Below are 27,439 nucleotides of genomic sequence, written 5' to 3'. Positions count from 1 at the left end.
GGATGAGCACCATCGTCTGCTACATCGTCGGCTCCATCGCCTGCTTCAGTGGTCGTGCTCAAAACGAGCTCGCATTGCTAGGACGGCAATCTTGATGGTGCCGGATGCACGTTGCAAATGAATTGTGGTAGCTCGTTATTAGCTCGCGCTAAGCAGTCGCGCACTTAGCTGTGGCCTATACAAGGCCTAGCTCTATGCGCATGGGAAGGCGAGACGCTGCTCGCTGGGCGTCCCGAACTTGGGATATACGACACGTTTAGAGAGAGCAAGCTAACACTGCGTTCGGAACAACTTAACGTTTACTTACTTACCTTAGAAAACAAGGCCGTCAACGCTGCTGACACGCGATAGCTACGTCGAGCTCGGATTCCAAAGTTCAGCAGCGGGCCTATTCCGCGGTTCCGCGCCAGACGCCAGCGCAATGCGCATGCGCGAGAGAGAGATGTCTTCCTGCGCGCGGCGAACCACGGCTCACGGGCGCTGTACTTCCGCGGTCTGATAGAGTTCCATAAAAATTGCTGGGTTTTTGGAACTTCTGGACGTGTTAAATTTCTGTATACCAGTTGAACCGACTATAAATTGTAACCTTGTAAGGCTCTTTTTATTGATTCGGATCAGCTCATGCTTGTTGCCTAAGTAGCAGGTTTCAATGCATATGGTACAGTTCCAGTTTTTGAACGCAAACAGCACATTAGATGCATTGCCAGAAAACGGGACATGTTCTATTCGGTTTTTCCACGTAGATTGGTGGAATTTTCTAACAGTGTACAACGTTGGCGCGCCGTTTGAGCGAGTAGCCATTGACGTCGTAGGGCCACTACCAGAAACAAGAGAAGGAAATCGGTATCTAATAGTAATTGCAGACTACTTCACGAAGTGGCCAGAAGCTTTCCCTGTTCGTAAGTGCGACGCAGCAACCATCACTCGCATCTTGCTCACCGACATCGTATCGAGGTACGGAGTGCCCCTAAAAACCCATTCTAATCAGGGATGCGCTTTTGAGTCGCAAACCTTCAAGAATTTGTGCACAGCACTTGGCATAAAGAAAACTAGAACAACACCATTACATCCACAGTCGAACGGTATGGTTGCGAAGCTCAACCGTACCCTTAAGCAATACCTATCTCTCTTCGTCAACGAGCACCAGGACAACTGGGACGAACTGGTTCCCCTCTTTTTACTTGCCTAACGTTCAGCTATCCACGCACCAACAGGGTACACACCATCAATGTTGCTCATGAAGAGAGAGCTAAGAATACCTGCGGACTATATGTTCGGTACTCCGGCGCCACCTGAGGAACCAGTTCAGCATTCCCGTTAGAACAACCTCCCCCGCGTCTCTCACGCCACCTCTCTCTCTCTCTCCGGCGCCACCACCACAGGAGGCAACACGTGAAAATGTTCACTTGGACCACGCCCTCCATTTACGCGAGAAATTGGAATGTGTTCATGACTTTGCACGAAGGCATTTACAACTCAGCAGCAGCCATGCAGAGACTCGCTACAATCGAAACGCATCCAAACACCAACTGGAACCTGGAGATTTGGTGTGGCTATACAGAACAACTAGAACCAAAACTACAACGAAACTGGGATGGCCCATATGAGATCATCAAGAAACTGAACGATGTTGTCTACCCGATCCGGCATGTTAACACCCATAAGCCTCAGACAGTCCATTTCGATTGTCTCGCACCATACCACACCAAGTGAACACTTATGCGGGAATCGGGACGAGAGCCTTTACAGGGAGGGATGCTGTGTTGTGCAAGACGAAGACTCACACCGTAAAGAGTGTTGTGAAAGACGAAGACACACACCGTAAAGAGTGTTGTGCAAGACGAACACTTGCAAATACAGCAAGGAAAAAGAAGAACCTGACGAAACAAAGCCTTCGAATTGCCTTCTGTCAGAACGATATCATCAGCGTAACGTTTTTTTTTTTTTTTTTTTTTTTTTTTTTTTTTTTTTTCAGGTTTACCTAGAACACGGCAAGAGCATTCTAAAGTTTTCGACGAATCAAAACGATTCTTCACGAATTCCCCCTCGATATACCTGCGTTAAGAGGAACGGATTAATGCATGAACCTTATTCCAAGCTATTTTGAACTCGCTCTTTAAAATTCTATTTCCTGGTGGACGGTTAAAGCGTTTCTAAAGAAACTTTTTATACCTAAAAGCACCTGTAATTTCGGGCGTTATTAATTCGTGTGCGCTCGCGCCTTTTAAAAATAACTATTTTTGCACACAAATGAAAATTGCCAAAATAGTTACACAACTGCTTCATACAGCCTTAGCTTTCACCGAAGCTAACTACTACGACCGTTCCAGTCGTAGTACTTAGCTTTTTTATCATTTTGCGCGTGACCAGTAAGAGTCATTTTATTTTTTGGGGTGCTGGAACCCTTCTTGTGGCTGCTTGTGACCTGGCAAGCTATAAAAGAATGACCTGCCAATTTTTAAATTTCACTGCCACTTTCACGTCGTCTTTGAAAATACAAAGACTTGAGTGGTCCATTCAGAAAGACACATATTTGTCACATAAATATTCCTCCTAACCAGATGCCTGTATAACCCTCGCGCACCAAAAATATCTGACCGGAAGGGTTAAATTACGATCATACCTAGAAAGTTCTTCAGAAACAAATTTGCGTTACTGGAGTGGCGGCCATAATGGCTATCAGTGAACAGCAAATTCTTGGCGGGTATTCTGCAGACCTAGCTATTCCGGATCCGTCATCGTTTTCTCAGTCTGAAGTGTGCACCAACTGCTCTTCAAGTGCAGAAATACTTCTCCTCTCCTTTCAGTTGGTGTTCTGAATGCAAAATCATTATAACCGGGAGTAGAAACCAGAGTTACCATATTGCGAGCAGAATTTTTTTTTTTTTTTTAAATTAAAAGCATTTATAGCTGCGTCCAAATCTCGAAATATTACAGTTGTTTTACCACTTTCGGGTACTTCTAATGTTGACATACAAAAAAACTAAACGAAAATTTTACCGGTTCTTTGAAATTATTTTAAAGGAAGACACGATTTAATCAATAGTAAAAATTCATTGCTTCCACCTTTGCAGCTGCGTCTAAATCCGCGTCACGTTTCATGCGGCACACATGGGGCGTCTCGCTGCTGTAAACAAAAGGCTTTCCGTTTTTAGCCCAGGTAAACTTGTATTGCCTTTGTTCAGCTTGTACTCTAACCATTCAGAACAGCTGTTTTATGTTTCTTTTTTTTTTTTTTTTGCATCGTGAGATAATCATTGAAAAAGAGTGCTGATGCATCTGCGGTTCGGTCAAGAGTACGAAATTCGCCACGAGTGGGAACCCAGGGCCACGGTCCCATTGAATGTGGCAGTTTAGGTACTTTTTGGCAGGTCATTACTCATCTTCTTTTAAATACTGTTTTGTGAGATTGATGTCATTCGAAAGATTGATTGATTAGGGTTTTATGGCGCAAAAGCATCTTAGGCTATGATGCGCCAGATACAGACTATTGTAGAGGAGGTTTCAGAGGGGAAAGAGCTTTAGTAGCTGTGATGGATTAGAACTATGTATATGATTTGTAAATAGTGATGGAGATGAAGTTGAATATAAAATTATAGCCGGTGTAAAAGAGCGATAGCTCTCAAAAAGTTAAAAACACAACTGTGTGGTACAAGTGGGTCGTTGTCAAGTATAATACTAAGGTGTAAAGGCGTATGCTCGTTATATAACTGAGAAAAATGTTTCCGACGTTCTGGGTCATACGCTGGGCGTTCAAGTAAAATGTGTAAAACTGTTAGAGGACTAAAACAGTTCTCGCACTCTGGGGCCTCTTCCCTGCGCAGGAGGTGGCCATGAGTAAGGTGTGTATGACCTATCCTCAGTCGACACAAGACAACCTCATAGAAACGTTCACGGTGCCGGGCACTCTCCCACTCACTGATCAATGGTTTTACAGAATGGAGCTTGTTATCAACTTCATCCCATTCTTGCTGCCACTTCCTTCTAATACAATGCTTTAAAAGTGTGCTATAATCTGTGTATGGAATGTCATGCAAGTCCACTTCTTGCTCACCAGCAGAACTAGCAGCAAGGTCTGCTTCTTCATTTCCGGGGATACCAACATGGCTAGGAACCCAACATAAAATTATTTTAATATTCCTTTTTGAAGCATCGATAATTTTATTCTGTAACTTAATGATTATTGGGTTTTTCGAAGTCTTTAATGATGAGAGTGAACGAAGAGAACTCAGTGAATCAGTGTACACGACTGACTGCTTGCTCTTTGTTTTTACAATGTGATCAACTGCAAGACGGAGACCGCATAACTCTGCTGTTAAAATAGTAGCTGTACACGCAATCCGTTTTACACAGCGAACAGACGGAACGACCATATCACATCCAACAAACGATTCTGTCTTAGTACCATCCGTGTAGTATGAGTTGTGTCCGGAATATCTACTCTGAAGCTCGAAAAATTCCTGTTTTATGTATTCTGGTGGAGTTTCTTTTTAATATTCGTTAGTGAGAGGTCACAGGAAATGAGGCAGTGGTCCCACGGAGCTATTGCTTGTGGAACAGGAGTGACGGGCATTGTACTACTCAGTCCAATTGAATCTGCTTTGGATGCATTTCTCATACAAAAGGGTGGTATTACAGTGGGCTTGTTGTCAAAAGTTTGTTTATATCTCATTTCTTCAACAGCTTCTCGAGAAGGGTGCAAGGAAACCGAACGAATTCTAAGAGAATACATAAACCCTAAAGCAAACCTTCGCTTCTCCAGAGACCATTCATTTGACTCTGCGTAAAGGCTGGGGATAGGCGACGTGCGAAACGCACCTGTAGACAGACGCAGTCCCTGGTGATGAATAGAGTCAAGCATTCGTAGGGCTGAAGGCCTTGTCGATCCATACACACTACTACCATAATCGAGGCGCGAGCCAATCACCGATCCGTAAATTCGGAGGAGGCAGAGGCGATCAGAGCCCCAGGAAGTGTAGGAAAGCACCTTAAGGATGCTTAGTGCCTTTTGGTATTTTACTTTGAGATATCTGATATGCGAAAGAAAGGTCAATTTACAGTCAAAAATAAGCCCTAGGAATTTATGTTCAGGTTTTGTTGGAATTGAAGTGGATCGCATGGTCAACGAGGGCTTCACTGAAGTTCCCCGTAGGCGAGAAAAACAAACAGACACTGTTTTTTCAGGTGAAAAGCTGAAGCCGTTCTGGTCTGCCCACTTGAGCAAATTGTTAATTGCTAGTTGGACCTTACGCTCACACAAAGCAAGGTTGCAGGATGAGACGGATATCTGAAGGTCGTCAACATGGAGTGAATACTGTACAGATGGTGGAATGGCCCGAGCTATTGAGTTCATTTTAACTATAAAAAGGGTCACCCTCAAGACGCCTCCCTGAGGAACGCCATTTTCCTGGCAGAACTCTCTAGAGTAAGTAGTGCCCAATTTAACACGGAAGGTACGCATCCCCAGATAGCTCTTGACGAATGCTAGCATTCTACTACGAATGCCAAAACTATACAGGTCTTGCAGGATGCCATGACGAAATGCCGTGTCGTACGCCTTTTCCAAGTCAAAGAAAACAGACAGGCAGTACTGCTTATTTACAAAGGCCTCACGAATAGTAGTCTCCAGACGAACTAAATGATCTATTGTAGACCGTGGCGAACGAAACCCACACTGGTATTTGTCAAGGATATTTTTTTTTTCCAAAAAATGCATGAGTCGTTTGTTAAGCACTCTCTCCAGAGTCTTACTAAGACAGCTTGTTAGCGCTATTGGGCGATAACTGGTCGCGCACGATGCATCTTTTCCAGGCTTTAGAAAAGGATAACAGTGGCCACCCTTCATGAGGATGGAAATGTGCTCTCTTGCCAAATGCGATTAAACAAACACAGGACTATGTCAAGTGTAGAGGGGTGGAGATGTGTAAGCATCTAATAATGAATTCCATCTGGTCCGGCAGCCGTAGGTTTCACTTCATGCAGCACCCGTTCCAGCTCACTCAGCGTAAGGCGCGAGTTGTAAGCTTCTCGAGCACCACCGGATGTTCGAACAGACTGCCGCTCTGCCTGAGTCTTGTGTTTCAGAAAAGCAGCTGAAGAGTGCTCGGAACTAGAAACACGTTGAAAGTGTTCCCCAAGGAGATTTGCCTGCTGTTCAAGGCTCTCGGGGCAAAGTTCATTTGCAGAAAGAAGCGGTACTGAAAAAGCACGGTAGTTCCCATTGACTTTATGAATTTTGTCCCACACTTCTTTGCTAGTGGCAGTGCTGTTAATCGAGGATGCATATCCTTGGAAACTTTGACGTTTAGACTGGCGGCGTATGTATCTCGCACGAGCCTTCCTTTGTTTAAATTTGATTAGGTTAGTTTGCGTTGGGTAACGTCTGAAAATCCCCCAGGCTCTGTTTTGCTTTATTTTCGATTTTTCACATTCGGCATTCCACCATGGTTTAGGACGACGGGGTAGGTGAGACGAGGTCATGGGGATAGCTATCATTGCAGCATGAAGAATGTGACTACTAAGCAGATTGGTGATTTGATTGACAGACAGATTGTCAAATGATGTGCAAGCGAGCTGAGTGGCCTCACTAAAGGTACTCCAGTTTGCCTCTTCGAACTTCCAACGGGGTGTTCGTGTGGATAGTGCAGCGGGTGGATTGATGCGGTTTAAAATTATGGGTAAATGCCTGAAGGCAGTTTCCAAGTTTTATTCGAGGATTGAAATGGATGGCAGGCACGTCTCAGATACTGTTGACCAAGTTCTAGCCCGAACAGAAGTTTGGGTGCCGCACCAATCGAGCAAACAGGCGCGGTAATAATAGCGCCGGGAACGATGCCTGAGACCCCACCGAGGCGGCGGCAGAAAGGTGAACTAAAGTGCGCCGTAGAAGCGTGACGACAACGAGCACCTCGTCTGGCGATTGGTTCAAACGATAGACGCGCTCTTGGTTTCGATTTCGGTGGTGAGATGTGATGAAAAATTGTGATGAAAAATCATCACAAAAAAATGTGATGAAAAAAGCGCCGGGGGCGGCGGACTTTTGGTTTTGGTTTCGTGCGTCGTTTCGTGTTCGCTTTGCGAACTGGTGTCTCACCAATCATGCCGCATTTATGTGCAGTAGTAGGTTGCGCGAAAGGTCGGCTAAAGACGTGCGGACGATCGGGCGACGTTAGTTTGCATAAACTGCCGACCGATGCAGCAATGCGCAGCATTTGGTTGCGCGCCGTCGTCTTGCGTAGAGTTGTGGACAGCGGTGTCAGGATTTGTTCGTTGCATTTCCGACCAGAAGACTTTGAGCAGCACCTTCACGTCAGCCGGAGTCTGGGTGAAAGGGGGGCGGGAGTCGCTCTAGAGGCGGCGACCGAGGAGTTGGTGGTAGGTCTAGGGCGCCCTCGTAAAGCGCCAATCCAGAGTTCTGCGTCCTCAGCAGCATCTCCCGTTCAGTCGGCGTAAGGTCGCTGAACGGGAGCTCAAACTCGTTTGCGAGCGCGGCGTTGTCTTCCATTTCTTCCAGGTTTTCTTCACAGACCGCCGTGGACTAGAGCAAACCACGGGAACCACACCGAGTGTGCACTAAATCCTACCGATGCCGACAGTGCTCCCTGACGTCACTTCTCTTTCCAGAGGGGAAAAAGGGAAGAAATCGGAATGTTTGTTTCGGTTTCGCAAATTTATTTGCAAGTACAGAAATAAGAGTCACAACGTTCTAGAAAAAATTGTGTGGCATGCCAGGACCCCAATGCTTCCGAAAACACCTTCTTTTTAAAAAAGAATTAAATTGCCTTCATGGTCCCTTTAAGCAGGCTGCGGGCGGGCGCATTTAGAAACCTTGTGTGAACGTGGCATTTCCGATCGGCTTGAGCCTTTCTGGAACCGTTTTTCGTAAAAGTAAGTCTCAACTTCACGTCTCTATGACATCACCGGCTTCCTGTGACATCTCGCCTACTCCTAGAGTTTCCCCCAAAGATAAGCGTCGCTACTGCTGCGTGAAAGACTGCCACAGTCGGGAAGGTGACTCAAGCGTCAAACTTTACCGCTTCCCTTCAAGATCTTGGAAGCGACACGGCGGCAGAAGTCGATTACTGCAGTGCGACGCATCAAGTAAGTGAATTTTACATTAATTGTTGAAGTGAAGGAAAATACATGTGCAGGTTTGGAAAGTGGTCTGACAAACTCGTTTGGCAAACTACTCGGCCAGATATCATATTTATACAACTTGTTTTACGAGTCTCTGAGACAGCCACATAGTGAAATACGGTAGGAAAAATTGCGGCGATTGTTGCTTCGCTGCGACGTCGAGAATCAGGAGATCAGGTCTTCAAGCGAAATGCCCGTCGACCCGTTCCGGCACACGTAGTTGTAGGCGTGCATTTTGTTGCGACCGCGCGCGCCGTGCGCGCCGTTCGGCACGCGCGGTCGCAACCAAAACCTTCCAAACCAGCGAGTTTTCAAAGAGTGGATTTTCGTAGAACAAATTTTTGTTTGCTTCGGCTTCGCATTGCATCGGGGCGATGCAATTTTTAAAGGAGGTGTAATGCCGCGCGCGCAGCTGGCCAAGTAAGCAGCGCGCGTGACCTAACGGTTATCGTACCTGGCTCCCACGCGAAAAGCCAGGGTTCGATTCCTGGGAGCGGCGCATCTTTTTGTTTATTCCTGCAGACTAGTATTCTGGTAAATTCGAGAATCCTGTTGGCTTCTTCGAGGTCCGAATGTTCTACACGTCGAACTTTCTACGCCGATTATTCCAGAAGACCACGCATGTACGTACATAAGGGGCTCCGCGTGGCGAGCCACAGTCAGTTTCGCCTCAGCGTCCGATCTTGCTGCTTCGCCGCCTTCGACGGCCGCGACGCTCTGTTGTTATCATTTTTTCTCCTTTCATTTTTGGGCACAAGTTCGCCCCATTAAACGTTCTGTTTACTCAGTCCTTCGCCGCCTTGTCACTTGTCATCCGTGACAATATCAACAAATTACTACCGGAGGACAACAGGAGATTAGACACAATTTCTCGTTTTGGAAGAAAACTACGCGCGTTGGTGAAGATTACAGAAAATGAAAGATTAGCTTCCGTAGAAATCCGAGAGAAAGCTGTTATATCCTTCTGACGGGGCAATTGCTATTTCCTTCACAGTCTGTGATGGTTCATCAAAAACATAACGTTTCGGGCTCATGAGTAGCGTTTTAAACCGTGAAGAAAATGGCGTATTTTTGCTTTCTGCAAACGCAAGTAGGTGTTTGCGAGCATTTTGGACCGGCCGAAAAAAGTCTTCGCCAACACTGAAACTTGTTCCTTTGAACTTGCGGCCATTAGATAGTATGGTATCTTTTGTCTTATAAAAGGCGAATTTAACGATTACTGGGCGAGGGCGGTGAGATGTATGATGTCCAAGACGATGCGCATACTCTATTTCTTTGGGTCTATGGTTATGTACGAGTGATCACAACAGTGCCGGATGACGAGTTCTTCAGATTGGGCAAACGTTTCTGATCCAGTGGAGTTAGGAATGCCATAGAAAATGAGCTTGTTGCGTCGGGAATGACTTTCGGCATCGTCGAAGCGCGTCTCCAGGCCACAGACCAAACGGGCCGTCTGAGTTGTCTCGATTTTTACATTTTCTAACTCTGTGCGCACGGAGGCGACATTTTGATAAAGGTTTTCGAGCGTAGTCATGCGCCTGCTAAAATTTGATGTGACTGTATCTGTTGTTAAAAGCTGGGTTTTAAGGTCTTGAACCTCTGCAAGTAATTTCGATGGACCGGTGGATAGTGTTTTTAACATGGCTGGTACGGCGTTAGTATCACTGTTTCGTTCCCACGTTATTAAACTATCGCATTTTACTTGTGCATTAACTAACACTAGGTCCAGGGCATCACAAAAATCTTCTAGCAACTTTTCGCTCGTATCTGTGAATCGGTTTAACACTTGTAAGTCGGAATTTATGTCTCCTATGATAATTATTTTCTTATTAAGGCCAATTCCTCTGATGTCCCTCGGTGTACATGTAAAATTATTAGTATTTTGTTCCCTTGAGTCATTTCCTGTTTTCAGGTGAGCAAACACCAGAAGTGTGTTCACACCAGTTACCCTACCTTCGTTTGCTCTACTGACATTTAACTTCTGGTTTCTCAGTTGGTAGAGCGCTCCACTAAAAATGAAGAGGCCCCTGGTTCGATACCACGACCAGGCGGATTTTTTCGGTCGCGCAGCAGTCACCTGGCTGTGTTTGGAGATTTGTGTTTGTCCTTTGTCCCTCTTGTTCCCCTTCTTTACCTTCAGTTATGGTCTCGTCACATTCTTTTTTTTTTATTCTAAACGAAAGTTTTAATTATTTCGTAGCCATTTCATAGGGTTCAATTAAAGGCAGAAAGGAAACCCAACTGACAGTGACCTAGCGTCTTTTGTATGTTTGTAAGAAACTTCGTGCAGTATGTTGTATGCCGTATAATGCCCGGTATCTTATGCCTCTGTCGGTACGAAAAGTTGTTGTTCATGCTCGTGTATATAGTTTGCTTCGATATGGTATCACTGTTTATGGTCATTGTGCTCTTCGCTGGCAAGATAAAAGTAACTGCCTTTTACGTTTTTTGTTAAGAAATATTTTATATGACCTGTGTCTCGGGAAGGATGTCGATGTATTTAAAATATCGGGTTTTCCTAACTTTAGCTCGCTTTTGATAGAAACTGTAGTTCACAGGCACTATTGGGTTAGCCAATTTAAAACTCCGTACATTCCATCGCGTTATCTTAGACTTAAATGCCCTTATTGTATACCTCGATGCTCAACAAAATTTGGAAAACGGATTCGTGAGTATTACGTGGCAGAAATCTTCAACAAACTTCCTTCTGAAATTCATATTAAAAAAAAAAATACAAGCTTAAAAACGCCTTGAGATGTATTAATTTCTAATTTTGTTTAATGAATGGTACATTTTTGTATGTGTTTCATTTTTGGTTGACTATGTAAGTGCGGTTTCGTTTCGCTGGCTGCCAGGCGCTGCCAGAGGAGCCCGATGTGGCTTTGGCAGGCGTGATTATGTATCTTTTTTTCGTTTCAAGTAATAAAAGTATTATTATTATTGATTTTAACTAAATGGCTTTAGTGGAACGAAATTTGATAACAACCGAAATATTACGTCCAAAGGAAGCCATGTACTCCACTAAAAGTAATTTTCAAGATGCGACCAGCTGCAGTTAAGCGGGTGGCAAGCGGGATTATTTTTTAGTCGAGGAACATTGGAGGACACGTACCGCATTAACCCGGGACGTCACGGCGCGGTGGAGCTGCGGTTGCTTAAACTCTTTGTACCGCGAACCGCAGCATTACGGTGACGTCACGTCGCGGCCGTACAGCTGATGCCCAGTGTTGCCATCCGTCTAGCAGATAGTTTCGCTTATGCCTTAGACGCCCGCAACCAAGCTTTGAGCCGTGATATTTATAAAACTACACACAATATCGTGAAAACAACATACCCTGTAATCCAGGGTCACTGTCCGAGATTGAATTAGGGGAAATCATAATTTCAAAATCATTGACTGGAGTTGCCCATTAATATTATAGGTTGAGACAATTCTACTTCAAGTGTGCCTTACATATTATCATAAAATATATCAGTCAATGTATTTGAGAAAAGGTTGCTCGTATAACTGATCACTCATTTTTCCTTAAAGTCAAACATAGAACTTGTAGAGAGTAAGAATGATCGAGGCTCAAGGAGGTCGGTTCTTTTCTATCCGCACTTACCCGCATGAAATATCCCTGTGCGAACCCATACACACCTCTGGTCGTATGCTACGAAACACCTCTGGTCGTATGCTACAAAACACTTCTGGTCGTATGCTACGAAACACCTCTGGTCGTATGCTGGTCGTATGCCATGAAGAGATAACGAAAGGTGCAGTTCCTGGACCTTTCGTTATCTCTTCATACAAACCCTATCTGCTGGAGTTTCTGTCCTAGGTCAAAAAAGGGCATCCTTCCACTACACATCAGCACATTCGAAAGTTGTTCCGCTCAACCCGGACATAGGCGCTTAAGAGCTGCCCTCTAAAACGTAAAATAAACAGTTGTTAGTCTGCGCCATCACAAGTACGTGATGTTCTTATCTGTCTGCCATATATTCTCATAGTTAATGATTTTATGCGCTAGTGTAACTTCGCAACGGAGTACATCACATAATGTCAAACCAACTAGTCCAAATCCAAACATTGCTTGATTACACTCCTTGTGTCGAAGCGATCATTGTTTGAATCAAGATTAATACACAATGCGCAGTCTCTAATTTTGACTATGACGTTGGTTTCGATAGTAAACCAGATAAAACCGTGAGCAAAGGTGGCTCCAGCACCTCTGCAAAAAATGCTGACAAGAGAACCGCCGTGACCTGACTACAGTCCTCGGGTCAATGTGATCATTGTTGGAATTATGAACTATTCCCGATGCACAGCATTCAATTTTGACTACAAGGTTGGTCTCGATAACAAACGAGATAATGCCGTGAACAGTACTGGCTGTTCCTCTGCAAAAAAAATCAAGCAGAAAACGGCTATGTCTACTCTACAGTCCTCGAGTCGAACCGCATATCATAATTATTACTAACAAGGCATAATGCACTCTCTTAAATTTTCACCATGACGTTAATTTAGTTAATAAACACGGTTATGCCACGAGGAAAGTTGGCTGCAATACTTCAGCAAAATAACACAAACATGAAACAACTATGTCTATACTACACTCCTTGGGTCGAAACGATTTTTTTTAATTGCGAAGAATTCAAAATCTATTGTCTGTAATCTTTACGAAGACGTTGGTTTCACTAACAAACACGCTTATTCTGAAAACAGAGCTGACTCCAGCACCTCAGCAAACAAAAGCGGACCAAAAACAGGGATGTCGACTTGAGTCTTTGGGTCGAAGCGTTCATGGTTTAAACTACGAAGAATTCGCAATGCACAGTCTTAAATTTCACTACGACGTAGGTTTCAATAACAAGTAAGTTTATGCCATGAACAAAGCTGGCTGCGACGCCTGAGCAGTATAAAGCAAACACAAAACTGGAATGTTTATACAACCGTCCCTGGGTCAAAGCGATCTTTGTTTACATTGCAAACAATGCAGAATCCTCCGTCTGTAATTCTTACGAAGACGTTGGTTTCGCTAACAAACACGCTTATTCCGAAAACAGAGCTGGCTCCAGCATCTTAGCAATAGAAAGGTGAACAAAAAATAAGGATGTCGACTAGAGTATCTGGGTCGAAGCGAACATGGTTTGAATTACGAACAATTCACAATGCACAGCCTCACATTTTGACCACGACGTCGGTTTCAATAACAAGCAAGGTTGTGCCATGAACAAAGGTGGCTGCAAGGCCTGAGCAAAATAAAGCAGACACAAAACAGCTATGTCTAGACTACAGTCCTTGGGTCGAAGCGATCTTTGTTTAAATTGCGAACAATGCACAATCCTCCGTCTGTAAATTTTACGAAGACTTTGGTTTCGCTACAAACACGCTTATTCCGAAAACAGAGCTGGCTCCAGCACCTTAGCAATAGAGAGGTGGACAAAAAACACCAATGTCGACTAGAGTCTTTGCGTCTAAGCGATCATGGTCTGAATTGCGAACAATTCACAATGCACAGTCTCAAATTTTTACTACGCCGTGTGTTTCAATAACATTCAAGCTTATGCCATGAACAAAGCTGGCTGCAACACCTGAGCAAAATAAAGCAGACACAAGCAGCTATGTCTAGACTACTGTCCTTGGGTTCAAGCGATCGTGGTTTGAATTACGAACAATTCACAATCCACAGTCTCAAATTTTAACTACGACGTGGGTTTAACTACGTCTGCAGGAAACGTAATGGCATTACAGATGCAAGTTTCATAAAAAAAAAGTGAAAGTTAAACATTACCAAAAAGTAACGAACATATAGTAATGCGTTACTTGTCAAGGGTTAGCCTTAATGCAGGCTTTTCTGGCCAGGGCCAGGTTTTAAAATGCTAAGTAAAGAACAACACATGGTTGAAACAAATCGTATTTTTTCTATATGCCATGATTACGGTATATAATTAAGCTTTTATGATTGAAGTAATATTTAGTTTTCTTAAAAAACATTTTTTCATCACATCTTTTTGAAGGTGCTTAAATGCAGTAGATCATTTACCAATTTGTCAGTACACCAATGTCTTTAATGAAATATATGATTTTTTCTTTTGTAATGACGTTGTAATGTTACATTTCAACTAAGTTATCTCGGCATTGAACATAAACTGCATTGTATTTAAAGTTAAACCATTTTATTTATGAATGGAACGTGAGCATACAATTTCGTTAGTGTGTTTAACAATTGTGAGCGAAATAAAATAGCCAATTTGTCAACTTGCCTAAACATGAGGCACTGGACATAAATATGACTTTTGTGTCACAGTGTAACAATTTTATATTCAAGAATTAGCGATTTCAAAGTTCGTCCTCACACAAAAACCAATTTCCGCCAAGATATGCTGCGGGGTAGGGAATTTGACGACAGGCGAATATCCGATGCCTGTCGGTCATAAGTTTTGTATCCGAAATAATGCGCACACTGCAGGTTAGAAAGGAGCAAAATGGTCAAATTACAACGCCAGTGAGAAAGTTCACCCATGCCTCCAACTAGCATCGATATGTTGTAGATGTGTCGTGAAAATGTTCCTGTTGTATTTAAGTAGGCCTTACAAAACGGTTGGGTGTCTGTTTTTTAACACGACGGTGGCTGTTGCAGCAAAGTAAAAAAAAGAAGAAAAAAAACGGGTTACTCTTTAAATCTCCACGTTTCCTGGGGAATCGTTTTGGAACAGTTGGAAAAAGGATGACCCTACTACACTTCCTTGGCATCGTCATATAAATGTTGTGTTGCAGTGGCGCGTGACATGTTTTTCGTGCAATAAAGTATCCCTTGTACAACAGTAACCATGGCAATTCTGTTTTACTTACTGTTGGGGGACATGTCATCTCAATGCCCCAGTTGATATTCCTTCCCACAATCATTGAAACAGTCCTAACTCACCATGGGCTTGATAACATCGTCTTACATTCAGGTGATGGTATACCTTGTCTGATATAATACTACATGTCTGCTGCGTGAACGCATAGAGTGCAACAAAACTTACCGGTAAACAATGCTGCCTATTCAAGATTACAATACGTCTAGATTTTATGGCCAGGTTCAACCTTTTTGCGGGGCAATGATGCTTCATTGTTGGGACCCAACATTGCCTTACTGTAAGACATTTGTTTTAAGTGCAAAGTTTAAAAAAATATATGTACTAAAACCTGTTTGCTTAGAGACCATGTCGCACACAACGTTCTGATTCCCACGGACAAGCCTTGAGAGCCCTATTGAAAATTTCATCAAGCTACGTAATTTGGGACACTGACTGCCAGTCAGCAGCGTTGGTGGAACGTGATGGACCATCAGACGTCATCTGATGGTCCATCAGATGACGTCTGACTGCCACTGCCAAGGGAATTTCATCAACAAGGTCAGCATTTATATAAGAGTAAAGCTATACGCACTCATACATATCGCCAAATGCCTCGATAAAACAAAATGTTCGAGAAAAAAAAAAGCAGCACCACCGCGCATGGAACCCGCGACCACATGCGTACAAATCGGACACCCTAACCGCTATGCTACGCCACCGTTACAGAAACTCGATTTGACTATTCGTTTTAAACGAAATGCTTTGGCTGCAAATGCAGTTAAGCCGTCAGCATGTTATGCAAAGCACTCGTACATCACTCGCCGTACTTCAGTTCTACTCACCTGCCATGTAGAGTACTTTCGCGTCGTAGAACGATCCTTTTGTTCGCGCATCACCGGCCCAGTAGACCTGGTACACCCTGTCGTCTTCAACTACACCGCTAAAGTCCCTTACATCGTCGGAACTCACAACAGGCTGGGTCTTGTCGAGTAGAAATTCTACTAAAACATAAGACATTGTAGAGCCCGGGCAGGATCGACTGGTTGGAGCGAGCGGGCAAACAAAACGAGTCGAGAGCGATCGTTCATGAAAGCTTGGCGAAGCCTCTATGGGCAAAGCGAAGTGCGAAGTGTCGTGTTCGGCGCTTCGGCGCTTCGGCGGGCTTCTGATCAAGGTTGTCGGTCGGTTGCGTGTCATATCTCTAACGTCAGCGGTTTTATGGGCTCACGTCCCGAAATCGTTTTCTCGTGCATAGATTATTTTCGTATTCATAGGTTTGGCGAAATAGTGGTATCTGAACGAACTTTGCGTCCTTTGACCGTACGTCTGTCTGCACGTCAAAGCTTTCTGACGTACAGTCAGAGACAATCGATGTACAGTCAGAATCACCACCAAGACATCCTGATGGCATTTCGCGGCGGCCGACTGCCACCAGGAAACCATCAGAAAGCCGATAAGCGGGGTCTGACTGGAGTTTGACTGTCGGTCAGAGTAACTTGTTGGCCAATCAGACATGCTTGACGTACAGTCAGGCACAGTCAGCGGTCCACTAGAAAACATTGACTGCCAAACAGGGTTACATTGATGGATTTTTCCTTCGGGAGCCCCGGAAACGCGAGCAAAAATTAGTTGAATATATTCATATTTTCCTTCGGAACTAGCGCAAAATTGTTGTGTATCATATCATCCATATATTATTTTTGAGGTCTACATAGAACCAGGTTAGCGCATTCCCAAGTTTTCGCCGAGTCGAAACGATTCTTTACGAATTCCCCCTCGATATACTTGCGTTTAGAGGAACGGATTCATATGAAGACCTTGTTCCTCGCTATTTCGAGCTCACTGTTTAGAATTATATTCCTTGGTGATCGCTTAAAGCGTCTTTTGATAAGATTCTTATACTTTATAGCACCTGCAAATTCGGGCGTAAGCCATTCTCGTGCACTTAGAGATAACTATTTTTCCGCCCGAAAAAAATTGCGAAAATAGTTCTTTACGTATATAACTCTTTCTAAAGCTACATCATTACCAACGCGCAATCTAACAAGTGTAGTTCTACCACAGCTTTGAACAGCATTGGGTTTCCACCGAAGTTAAAAACTACTCTAGTCGTAGTCGTTAACATTTTTTAACATACTGCTCGTAATAGGTAATAGTTATTTCGTTTTTCAGAGTACTGGAATCCTTCTTGTTGCTGGTTGTGACCTGGCAAGCTATAAGAGAGTGACCTGTTAATTTTTCGATTTCAATGTCGCATGCACGCCGTTTTTGAAAGTACAATGATTGGTGTGGTCCATTCACGAACTCGTTAGAGGATTAAGCTTAGCAAGCTGGTTCATTGCTTGTTAATGGGGCCAGCTGAACATGAAAAACACACACAGAAAAAATTATAACATTCGCACTGCTGGACTAGCAACTATTAATAATGGCTCTTCTTCCCTTCCTCCTAATCCTTGATTCCGGTTTCCTTTTTCTTTACAAGAAATTAGATTTTTTCATTCAATAGAGGGCGGGAAGGTTATAATTTTTTCTTTGTGTATTTTTCAAGTTCAGTTGGCCCCATTCATGACCCATTCACGTAGGCACAAATTTGTTAAATATTCCTTCTTATTAGGGGACTGAATAACGCTCTTGGTGTAATGAGTTGCAAAAAGGTTTAAAAATTATGTCATTTCGGATGAATCTATGGGATGTATAATGGAGTCGCCCACAAAACATAACTCACCGGTAGGGTTAAATTCCAATAGTGCTCTAGCAAGTTCTTCCAGAAACAAATTTGCGTTACTGGACAGAGGGCCATAGATGGCTATCGGTGAACAGCAAAATCTTTTCAGGCAATCTGCAGACCTAGCATTTCCGGATCCGTCCTCGCTTTCTCAACCTGAAGTGTGCACCAACTGCTTTTAAATAAACACATATTTCTCCTCTCCTTCCAGAGGGTGTTGTGAAGGCGAAATGACAATAATCGGGATTGGAAACCAGAGTTACCAGTCCCCTGTAGAATTCATTTCCCTTAAATTGAAAGCATCCATAACTGCGTCCGAATCTCGAAACATTACACTTCTTTCAATACTTCGGATACTTCTAATGTTACCATTAAAACTAAACAAAAATTTGACCGGTTGTTTAGAATTAATTTTAAGCAACACGCCTTTAAAAAAAAAAACTGTTTAAGATTCGTTGCTTCCACCTTTGCAACTGCGTCCAAATTTGCGTTGCGTTTTATGCGCCACACAAGCGACGTCTCGCTCCTGTAAACAAAAAAGCTTTCCTTTTTTTAACCCAGGTAAACTTGTATTGATTTTGCTTTTGCTTTACTCGTTTTCTAACCACCCAGAACAGCTGCTTGTTTTGCATCGTGAGATAATCATTGAAAAAGATAACTGATGTATGAGCGGTTTGATCAAGAGCACTGCATTTTAAACGAATGGCAAGCCACTGATCTTTCAGGTAGCGACAGCTGAACTTAAGCATGACAGTCAGCATCGACTCCGGCTTGTCAAGGAAAGGGTGGACCGCCTGCATTTTCTAAATTAGATATTCCAAGGTCTAATGTCAATAGACTTAGAATATACATATATATATATATTTTTTCAGATTTCGGTCGCGTTGTCGTTTTGACGTGCACCTTATCTTCAGTTACGCCCGCTTTGTAGTTTTGAGGAGAACCTTTCTGGGGGTAATTTTCGCCCGCAAGGTCGTTTTGCGGTGAACATTTCTCGCCATTTTTGGCTGATTTGTCGTCTTGATGTGAACCTTTCACATATTTTGCGTCCACTTTGTCCTTTTGTGGTAAACCTTTCTAGTCATTTTCGGCCGCTTTGTCATCTTCAAATGAACCTTTTTTGTGGTTTTCCCCCGATTCGTTGTTTTGACGTGAGCCTCGGCCCTATTTTTGTCACCTTTGTCGGTTTTAGGTGAACGTTCCTTGCCATTTTCGGTCTTTGAACGATAGCTCCGTTCCAGACCGATACCCGCTCCCCAATTTGCATGTCTTCACCACCAATCTTCGAGGCTCTACCATTTTTGCGAAGATTTACCTCACCCGAGCCCACCATCAAATTCCGGTAGCTGAATTTGACACATCCCCAAAACAGATGTCACTCTCTTTTGGGGATGTCAAAGCCTTTGAATGCAGGTGCCCCCGCAAGGGGCACCTGCTTTCAAAGGTGCCCCCTGCGGGGGCGACCTATAAGGGGCGCACCACCAAACAATTATTGCGGCTGGGAACAGGTCGCGTCGACTCGGCCGGGCCACTTGAACGGGTGGCGCATTCAGACTAACATATTTCCCTTTGTTCAATGCCCTATTTTTTAGGTATTTTAACTGCGACGGTTAAGTGTAGCCGGTGCACAAAAACACGCAGAGCATACAGAGCATAGTTTTGTTTTCCCGGTGCTTTGTGTTCTTTTCATGTCAAACTTTTGTTTCGGAGATTTCTTTCAGACCGAAACTATGGGCTTTGGTGAGACGGTAATAGAGTCCAATCAGTTTTGATCAGCTAAGGAAAGCGGTGACGGTTACAGAATTTCTCCGCCGAGAGTAATTTTCAGCTAACTCGCATGCCTCGACCAAGCGACTTATCTGTCTGCAAAATCGAGCGTTTGTGCGTATCCGCGTTTAAGAAAAAGCTCCAGTCGTCTGCTCGGCCAGCAACACAGGCTCCAGGAAAATTACGAAAATTAGGCAAGCGCTTATTGAGCCAACGAGCATGTTAAGCCTCTGGTATTCCACTAAGCAACTGATACTCGTATTTCAGTTCGTGTTTTAGTAGCAACCGAGGAGTCAACTTAAGGAATATGCAGGTTACGTATTATATTACGTACCATGTCCCACTAAATCGGTATTAATATAGTCTTCAGGTTGAAAGATGAGCTTATTGACCAGCTCTTAAGTGAACTGCTGAATAACAGTATATTTGACAGACAGAGAGATACTACTTAAACTTAGCCAAATGATTCTAGCCGGCAGCACGCAGAAGAATACGGGTAAACTGGAGAGAGTCTTCATCGGAGATTCACGCAGACTCTCTCTGGGTTGAACGTGACTTCGAATCTTGAACGGTGAAATTGACAATTTTTAGTGGCCGGACAACCTGAACAATGTAGATATATCCACTAGTTTCGACGGGGGTATAGTATAAATATTGGAGGCGCTATAAATCATAATGTCGTGATAGGTTCTAACTTTGCGAGACGCGTCCCCCACTTTTTAAAAGCGAACAATGTTCCTCATTAATCGTATGAAGCGAGCAAGTTTTCCGGAATCGAGTAATAGCGAAATCAGCCCAACTCCTTCGGCGTGGTCCTGAGGTTTTTTCGGCGAAAAGCTGCCAAGATGAATAGCCAAAGCACTGACCGGCGTAGGTGGCTCAATCTTCAAGCTAATCGAACACAACCAAACTGAAGAAAAGAAGCTATCGAACCTTTCCATTCACTTGACTGCAACATTGGTGTACCCTCCAGTGAAACATCTCGTCTGTCGTCCTCAGTGCACTGTACTACATATTTCTATAAAGAAACCACTTATCAGTTGCCAAGTCGTCGTCACTTTGAATGTGATTCGAGATAGACAAGAAATCGAAACGTTTTTTCGTGACTCCTCCCCAGCCAAACAATCGAAAGCATACGACCGCGTGCTGTGGAGTAAACTGCCTTTCAAACACGTGATGAAAGGAAACAATCTAGTGAAGCTTCAGCAAACTAACGAACACTGAGGCAAACCTATAAAAAAGAATCGGACCTTTGTCAAATTACATTGTTCGCCACCGAGCCAAAAACACAAGTCCGTAAAAGCCGGCAGAGACGCGGAGAGACGCGAAGCGACCTGTTCCGGCTGGTTCCCGGTTTTCTAGCCTGGTGCCGTCCGTTTTGCTGGAATCGCGAATATTTGTCTTTGTGCTTCCCGTCCAGACGCCCCTCTATGCTTGTGTTTACAGTTTTCCTTCAATTGGGGACCTATTCAATATCGTTATGGTGCATGGGAGTGTAGCTTGAAATAAAGAGCACAAAAGGATTCGAAATCAATACAGAATCACAAAAAATTGTACATGACATACATATGTGGCGACATAGGCTGAGGTGAGCCCAACAGCAAGCCAAGCCTGCAGAGGAGGGCACGCGCCAGCCCAAAGGGGCGACAGAAGAACAAGGAAATAAACACTAGACCGAAGAGGTGCTTCCAAGACAGTTGTCCTTTGAATTCGTCCCATTTAAAATTTGAACTCCGACACATGGTTAAAGTCAGCGCGCAACGTGCTTGCCAACTAGCCCCCCAGCTCATCCCCTTTTTACTCTACGTGACATATAAAACAAATCTCCCATACATTGAACCAAAGTAAATATTTGCATTGATTTGAACACGTAATACACGTGCTTGAGAAATAAAACTACCAAATTGAAATTACACAACTATTCAGTCATACTGACCACATTGAATTGAGCCACATCCCCTACTACAGAAGAGAAGTATGCAACATCAAAGTTTGATTTCTCGCGAACCTACTCTATACACAAATACAGTAGGTTCGCGAGAATTCAAACTTTGATGTTGCATACTTCTGGTTCGTTCAAAGAACTTTGAAAACTTGGGCTGCCCTCCTACGTTTTGAACGTATCGATAAGCCGTTCCATAAAAGCGCCGTTTTCGAGTTTTTCATAATTTTTGTTTTCATGGCCCCATTGACCCCACTTCTTTCCGAGCACCGATGCGCTGCGGAGAAGCAACACCCATGAATCTTGCTTTCGTGGGTGTTGCTTTTCCGCAGTTCACCGGTCCTCGGTAAGTAGCGTACTCAACGGAGGTAAAGAAGAGCAGAACAGTATCTAGAGAGTGTCTGGTCAATGGGAGGAGCGACCAGAGCGAGGGCGTGCACCAGATGAAGATAGAATAATTGGCAAACTCTCTTGACCAACCAGAAGCCGAAAATATTCCTCCAGCCATGGTAGCAAAAACAGTTTCAATGAGTGCATAAGAGTTAAATGTAGTACTCTTCATGGTTGAAAAGATGGTACATGCAATGTTTCGGTTATGGTTATCCAAACATATGTAAGAAACGAAAGTGCCGCTTGAATTCTGTTTTGCTCAAATGGAGTCTGACCGCTTCAACGGCAGATTTGCGGCGGTCAGCGCCTGGCGGACGGATTACGTCAATCGTTCTGCAGGTCGCACATGATTTTCATATTTTTATATATGTTCCACCATGATTTTGTATGACCGTGATCGAAACATCGCGTGCACCATATTTCCAGACACCGAGAGTTACTCTGACACCCTTACTAAGTTCGTTCCTCGCAACCACCGCCAGGATATTAGCGAGGCTTCCGGTTGGCCACAACCGAATTAGTGAAACCGGGAAAGCGCTCTGGAACACGCCTAGACCACCTTCGGCCAATGGTGCCTCCTCACTTGCCTCCTTTGTTTTCTCGCTGCTAAGCAATATTTCGCATTTTGTTTTCATGCTGCTCAGCCATATTCCTCAAGAAGGAAAATTGCGAACATAGATATCAATATATGAACAAAAACGTTGACGGCTGTCGGCGCGTTTGCTCCGCGGTAGCAAAATCTAAAAGCGCCAAGAGGCGAAGCCATGACGAGTGCGTCATTGCGACGTCGGTCGCCGCAAAGCCAGCCGCCCAAAACCTTTGGCACTGTTAGAAAAAAAAAACGTGCGTACGTTGTTTTTAGAAACAGGGTCATTCCATGTCAAACGTCCCAGACGTTTCGCTCGACTACCCTTGATTGAAAACAAAAATCATGGCATTTTGCCGCATTGTTCGTAGCCATGCCCTTAGATATTTCTGACTAAAAAAATGGTTTTTAATGGCGTGAGAGCGGCTTTAACTTTTAAAAATAGCGTGAACCTAGGTATCACTCCATAATTTATAAAAAAATCAGCTTCTTTAAGAACTTCCCAACCATACATATTTTTTTTAAATGTGCACGGCTTTCGACTTGCAATGTGGTTCAGCTTGTGCAGTTTTGTTTAATTTAAATATTATAAAAAGAAAACACAATTTATTGTGAAAATTTTAACTTTTTTGTTATTTTATTAAAAATATATAATTGCTCCGGGGACTTAATACAACTTTTTACTGGCTGCCCTACAGGTATATAGTCTATAAACAAAATGTCTATTCCTCTCAATTAAATATCTTGCAGTAAAAATAAACTCCTCAAGTTGCAAAAAATTGTGTTTTGACGCGTTTTTGACACAGTTTATTTCACCTTGATGTGGTCCAAGTGAAAATAGAAAATATTATGGGTTTGGAAGGAAAAACAATTGACTTTTCATTCTGAAAGTCTTATCAAAGTAATTTTTGTTTCAAGCGAGAAAACATATTTTGAAGTTGAGCTCTCGCACCACACCCCTGCGTCGCTTCTTAACGCCTTTTCGCCGCACAGCACGCCGCCGGCGACGATAGCTGACACGATTAGGTCCAAAGAAAGAATGGAGTTTACAGCCGCTTCCCCTTCTCCGTCTTTTCAGCTGCAAAGAAAGAAACGGCGGGCATCGTGTTGATAATCGGAGGTGCCGCCAGTGCGTAGCCATTGCAGGCCCGCTGTGCCCTTTGTATCCGAGGGCGGCTCCTCACATTATGAAACGCGATACCTACTCGACGGGTGGCACGAGCTGACGTGGACTTCTCAATGCGTCCGGCGACGTAGACTTCTTCATAGATATATCTTACTTCTTCATGAGAAGTAATATATATTTATGAAAAGGTGGAATTTTCGCCTAAAAAGCACACGGCACTTGGATCGCTGTGTAATAAGCATGATGAATATTGACTTGAAGGAACTAAAAAAGAATAAGGAATATGTAAGAATTTTAGCATTTTCAATAGTTTTGTTACAAACTACCTCATTGCTGCAGGTGACTAAAAATTCTTATTCACAGCCCTGTGGGTATACTGCACAAAATAAAAACAAAGAAAGGTTTCAGACCGTACGACTAAATATCAAGCCGAAAAACAACAAAATTTATGCAAAATTGCGTTTTGCCGTTTCAAGAGCCGTCAATTCTGCCTTGAGGTGCCCCCCTCACCAAATAAAAAATACGGAACATTGTGAAATTTATAGAAGAGTTGATTGCATTTTGTTCTTGAAAGTTTAAATAAAATAATTTTATTCTAAAGAGGAAATAAAAACATTTTAAAGTTGAGCTATCGCGCCGAAACCTGGTGTCGTTTCTGGCGTCTCTTCTCTGCACAGCACGCCACTGTCGAGCCTGGCAAAGAGTGCGGCGGTGTCACGGTTTGCACAGTCAGGTAGACAGTAGGACTTCGAGTTGTCGTGTACATTGTGGTCGGAAGAAGGCTTTTCCACTCCTGTTGGTTTATGGATGTTCCTATTTCGACTGTTTTGCGCGGCGCGCAAAACAGTCGAAAACCATAAACGTAAGTCGTAAACATAAGTCGTAAACCATAAACCAACAAAAGAAATAGGAACATCCCGTCGAAATGTCCTCCTGTGGTCTTCCACTGTCTTGATATCAGCAGATGCTTAGCGCTGCCGGGTAAAAATATCCACTAGTAAGCTTGCTGCTTTTGCGTACACATCGCAATCACTCTTTATTGTCGACGTCAGGACACTATTTAAACAGCAACACGAAACCCCAGCGAACGGGCAGTCTCAAACAACGAGGCGATATGGTGTTAACGAAAGCGCGCCATTGGAGGCTCACGCCTCGTTTGTGTTTAAATCGGCTTTGAAACGCCAAATTCTTGCGTTGCTGAATAGTTCCGCTTTTAACCGCAGCATGCGTGACGGCTAGATTTCGCAGCGATATTGTCGCGATTCCCTTTTAGGAGAATCTCACGTCAGCTGATTCCGCCCGTCAAATAGGCATCGCGTTTCGGAGTGTGAGGAGCCGCCCTCGGATACAAAGGGCACAAGGAGCCTGCTGTGGCTACGCACTGGCGGCACCTACGATTATCAGCACGATGCCCGCCGTTTCTTCCCTTGCAGCTGAAAAGACAGACAAGGGGAAGCGGCAGTAAACTCCATTCTTTGGACCTAATCATGTCAGCTATCGTCGCCGCTGGCGTGCTGCACGCGAGCACGCCAGCGGTCAAACAATTTTTGAATTTCAACTTTTGCACCACGCCGGGCTGTGGTGCAAAAGTTGAAATTCAAAAATTGTTTGCTCGCTTTAAACAAAAACTACTTTGATTAAACTTTCAGAATCAAAAGACAATCGCTTGTTCTTCATACCCAGTAGGGTTTGTATTTTTACTGGGACCACATCGGGGTTAAATAAAGGGCTGTTTATGCGTCAAAACGCACTTTTTAAAAAAATGCAGAATATTTTTTTTTACCGCGAGATATATAATTGAGCGGTTTAAACATTTTTTTATAGATTATATACCTCCAGGGGGCAGCCGGTAAAAGGTTCTATTGAGTCCTCGGAGAAATTAAATGTTTTTTAATAAAAAAAGAAATATGTTAAAATTGTCAAAAAATTGTTTTTTAAAAAAAAATTATATTAAAACAACTGCACAAGCCCAACCACATTGCAAGTCGAAAGCCGTGCAGATATAAGAAATATTTTTGAGTGTTTTACACAAAAAAAGATTTTTTTATAAATTAAGAAGTGATACCTAGTTTTACGCTATTTTTGAAAGTCAAAACCGCGCTCACGCCATCGCCAAATTTTTTTGTGAAAAATATTTTAGGGTATGCCTACGAACAATGCTGCAAAAGGCCATGAATTTTTTTCAGGAATCGAAGGTGGTCGAGCCCAACGCCTGGGACGGTTGACATGGAATGACCCTAGAGTAAGTCGCCCGTTTACTTTTTTATGCCTTCTTGGTGTTAATTGTCTTTCGACAAGCCTTCGCTGTCTTTCCTCTCTTCAACTCAGTCGTTCAAGCAAGTCATTCGGGCGGGCGGTGTGGCCAGCTTGCCATTTTGATCTGGAAGAGCATGGCATCGGCGTACGGTCGTGCCAGTACTGCATAATGCCCGTTAAAGGCCCCAGGCTAGCAGTCGTAGTGACTGGCTAAAATTCTTATCTACCGTTGGTAAACATGCCGCCATACACTGGCAGACTGAACGACTAAATTTTTGTTTGTGAGTTGTTTGCGAGTACGGTGCGTGCTACCTGTAAGGCGTCACTGAGCGTGCTGGCTGATCAGCTTCACATGAGCGTACTGCACTTTGGCACTGTTTACAAGCGCCTATAACCACGTAATTTTTATAGAACGTTGCTTGAGTTAAATATTCGAGATCACTAAAACAAAATTATAAAAAAATATTGGTTTTGCTATCCTGATTTACACAAACCTGTTTTTTTAATGATGGCAACGCCGTGTTCAGCCTTTTCTTATTAACGCTTGGAAGGTGGGTACTTTCTTTTTAATAACCCTTTATTTCAGAAACCTCATTGAGCCACAACCGAACTGGAACAAAACGCAAAGCTACTGAACCCGAACCCGAATCAAAGCGGAATAATGACCGGTACGGCTTTGCTACGGTTGGTCTAACGCGATTTCATCGAAACACGTTTTATTAAACGGGCTCGTTTTATCGAAACTCGGTTCAGAGAAAGCAGGAGCGGCGGCTTAGAGAAACGCCGTTTATTGAAAAACTACACTGTATAGAAAAAGACTCCCATACTTCTAGCGTGCATAACAAGGGAGCGTGTTAACCACCCCCCCCCCTTTCCCTTCCACCCTTTCCCCTGTTTACTTCGCGGCGACATTCTGCGGCGGCTCATTACAAAAATGTTAACCTACCTGTCCCACACGTACACGCCTTTTCGCGACCGCCGAATTCGCTAAAAGGCGACTCACCGCCATTTTTTTTAAGCTAGGGATATCTATAAAAGTTAAAAATAAACTAACCCATTGAAAAATCTACCAGCCGGGTCTGGTGTGTTTCTGATGTTTACACCAGAGCGGAATTTCAGACACGGATCTTGGCGTGTTCTGGTGTCTTGATGTGTTCTGGTGTCTTGGCGTGCTCTGGGGTCTTGGCGTGTTCTGATGCATTGGAGTGACCGTCAAGTGTGTTCTGATGTGACCCGGACAATCTAGTGTCTTCTGGGGTGACCTGGTCAGGCATGCACGGTATAGTTTAGATGCAGAAAGGACTGCTGAATACAGCAGCTAGCAAATTGTGCAAAAAGAACACCAATTTTTCAAAGGTTTGGGTGTTGATTCTGCCATGAATCAAAACAACAAAGACAAAGAGAATGAAATTTATTATTTTATTTTTCCCAAAACGCACCACTCGCGCACATTGCCTTGCAGACAGGGCTGTCCACGGCTCCTTTCTTCCATGCCGTTCTTGGCAGCACACCCGGATGGCTGTGATGACGGCTTCGGCAAGTTGGTATTGCGTAATAAAACCTACAGCGCATGAAAAACAAATACACGAGCAGGTAAAACATTCATAAAACAAAACTTAAAATAATAAATTCACAGCTACAACAGTAAACAAGGAAGTCCTATCGTGTCCAGCCTCATAGTCAGTC

At 43.6% G+C, this 27,439-nt stretch overlaps 1 pseudogene; it reads right to left on the bottom strand.

Annotated features, from left to right (window-relative positions):
* Nucleotides 1–9,059: 9,059 nt before the first annotated feature.
* On the bottom strand, nt 9,060–9,670 carry LOC121046675 (annotated as a pseudogene).
* Between the last annotated feature and the right edge of the window lie 17,769 nt (nt 9,671–27,439).

The sequence above is a fragment of the Ixodes scapularis genome, unplaced genomic scaffold (assembly GCF_016920785.2).
Source record: "Ixodes scapularis isolate PalLabHiFi unplaced genomic scaffold, ASM1692078v2 PGA_scaffold4__175_contigs__length_147842914, whole genome shotgun sequence".
Classification (NCBI taxonomy): Eukaryota; Metazoa; Arthropoda; class Arachnida; order Ixodida; family Ixodidae; genus Ixodes; species Ixodes scapularis.
This window is presented reverse-complemented; position numbering and strand designations above follow the sequence as displayed.